Source organism: Petaurus breviceps, unplaced genomic scaffold (genome assembly GCF_028583685.1).
Source record: "Petaurus breviceps papuanus isolate PSGF00001 unplaced genomic scaffold, PetGlider_PUasm1.0 221, whole genome shotgun sequence".
NCBI lineage: Eukaryota > Metazoa > Chordata > Mammalia > Diprotodontia > Petauridae > Petaurus > Petaurus breviceps.
Window position 1 is genome coordinate 7127362 of NW_027185877.1, and position 3194 is coordinate 7130555.

The following is a 3194-nucleotide window of genomic DNA, read 5'->3' on the forward strand; positions in this document are numbered from 1 at the left end:
GAAAACCGAGTCAGAGTTGAACTCCGAAACAGTAATTTTCCTTTTCCTCAAGAAGAATATATTTCTCTCCATTGTCTGTATCCCATTAGATCCCTTCAGAAAAGTCCACCTAAACTCCAGTGTGACATTGTGGAAAGTCTTCTGAACTGGGAGTCATAGGAGCTTGGTTCAAATCTCAACTTTGCTATACAGCACTACTGTGTGACTTTGGCAAATCCCTAAACACCTCTGGGCTTCAATTTCCACAGCTATAAAACGAGGTGGTTGATCTACCAAGGTCCCTTACAGCTCTAAATCCTATGATCGGTAACCATTACCAAGAGATCCAATAAGTTAGTTTTTTATTCTTGTGTGATTCCTAGGAATGTATTCACCAAATTTCACCACAACAAACATTTGATATGTTCTGAGTTCTACAGGACATTATAATAGGATCATATCTGGGGAAACTGAGTATATTTACATATTCTCAGTAAGTGCAATAAATCCTCTATTTGGTGTTACTTTTAATTCTCTCAATCTTCCTTTCTTATTTCCACTTTCTTTTTTTTTTAAAGCAATTGGGTTTAAGTAACTTGATCAAGGTTACACAGCCAGTTATTTTGTGTGGGTGTTAAGAGGCTGGAACTGATCCCAGGTCTCCCAACTCCAGGGCCGATGCTCTTACTCACTGCGCCACCTTTCACTCTCTTTTTAAACACAGTGATACCTCCTATAGGTAATAAGACACTTTTCTAAAAAGTTGTGTATGCATTCAGTTTTTGTGATTAAGTGACACTGTAATCCAACATAGCAGATGGAACTGCTGTTTAAAAAGTCGTGATAAGGGCAGAGTCAAGATGGTGGAATAGAAACAGGACTTCCACGGGGCTCCAGCCACACCTCCTCCAATTTATGTAAAAGGTGACTCTGAACAAACTTTGGAGTTACAGAATCCACAAAATGACACAGAGAAGCTAACCTCCTGCTGAGGACAGCCTGGAAGGCCAGCAGGAAGTGGCCTACACAGAGATCTGGGAGCTCACCCCAGCCCCACCCAAGCCTGAGGTTTTAGCCTCAGGGCAGGGCTGACCAGCCTCAGGATGGAGGGACTTCAGATCACCAGCAGCTGTGGTGGTTTCCAGAATTATCAACCCACAGATGCTAAGGACAAAGTAAGAGGTCAGTGCAATGTGGACTTTGGGATCCAGTAGTTTGGGAATGTGGTCAGCCTTTGCCCCTAGGGCAAGAAGCCACTGAGGTGCCCTGGCAGTGCAGCCGCCACCACATGGCAGCTTCAGCTCCTGGCCTGAAGACTGTAGGGGGACCAAGCAACCAGTCTGAGGGGTAATCGCTCTTGCTTTAACCTGCTTGGATCTGGATTGTGGTCTAGGGTGGAGGTCCTGGGGTATGTGACCAGCTTACCAGAGTGTGGAGAGGCTTTAGAGAAGGCACCCAACTAATACCTTTGGCAGCTGAAAAAAACCCAGTGTTAAAAGCTCTCCTGTCTGGTATCAGAGTCCTACTGTGGCAAAAAGCCCAAAAGTCAAGTAATTGAGCGGCAACATAAGCAGGCAAAGGAAGCAAAGCAAATAGAGCAACCCAACTTTACACTCTTATTTTGGGGACAAAAAGGATCAAAGCATGGAACAGGAGGAAGAGAAAGAAGTCAGAACTCCTGCACCAAAAGCTTCTAAGAAAAATATGAGCTGGTTAAAGGCGATAGAGGACCTTAAGAAGGATTTTGAAAAGCAAATAAGAGAAGTGGAGGAAAAATTGGGAAGAGGAATGAGAACAATGCAAGAAAATTATGAAATGGGAGTCAACTACCTGACTGAAGAAAATAACACCTTAAAAAATAGACAAACTCAAATGGCAAAAGAGGCTCAAAAAGCCAATGAGGAGAAGAATGACTTAAAAAGCTGAATTTGCCAGATGGAAAAAGAATATCAAAAGCTCACTGAAGAGAATAATTCCTTTAGAATTAGATTGGAGCAAATGGAAGCTAGTGAGTTTATGAGAAGTCAAGATGCTGTTAAACAGATCCAAACGAATGAAAAAATAGAAGGCGATATGAAATATCTCATTGGGAAAGCCATTGACCTGGAAAATAGATCCAGGAGAAATAATTTAAAAATTATTGGACTACCTGAAAGCCATGACCAAAGTAAGAACCTAGAAATCATCCTCCAGGAAGTTCTCAAAGAAAACTGTCCTGATGTTTTAGTACCAAAGGGCAAAATAGAGGTTGAAAGAATCCACCGATCACCTCCTGAAAAAGATCCAAAAAAGAAAACTCCTAGGAATATTATAGCCAGGTTCCGGAAATCCCAGATTAAGGAGAAAATATTACAAGCAGCCAAGAAGAAACAATTTGAATATTGTGGAAATGCAATCAGGATAACACAGGATCTGGCAGCTTCTACACTGAGGGATCAAAGGGCTTGGAATATGATATTCCGGAGGTCAAAGGAGCTGGGATTAAAACCAAGAATCACCTACCCAGAAAAACTGAGTATCATGTTTCAGGGGAAAATATGGTGAGTCAGTGGAATAGAGGACTTTCAAGCATTCTTGATGAAAAAACCAGAGTTGAATAGAAAATTTGACATTGAGATACAAGAAGCAAGAGAAGCATGAGAAGGTAAACAGGGAAAAGAAATCATAAGGAACTTATCAAAGTTGAACTATTTACATCCCTACATGGAAAAATAATAATTGTAACTTATGAAAGTTTTCTCAGTATGAGAATAGTTGAGGGAATAGAAATGTGTATACACACACATACATATATATGTCTATGTAGTAGGGTATATGGGTACATGAATACATATGTGAATGTGTGTATATACATGTACAGGTATACATAGATAGAGAGCACAGGACCAGTTTAATGGGAAGGGATGATACTTAAAAGGTGAAATTGACAGGTGAGAGAGGAATATATTGAGAGGAGATTGGGAGAGACAGAATGGAGTAAACTATCTCATATAGAACAGGCAAAGGAAAATGGTTACAATGGAGGGGAAGAACAGGAAGTCAAAAGGGAATGGGTCAACCTTATTCTCATTGAATTTGGCTCAGGGAGGGAATGAAATACACACTAAAAAGGGTATCTCACCCTACAGGAGAGTAGGGGGGAAGGGGATGAGAGGGGAGATGATAGAAGTGAGGGCAAGCTGGCGGGGAGGGAAGTTGGAAGCACCCACTTTTAA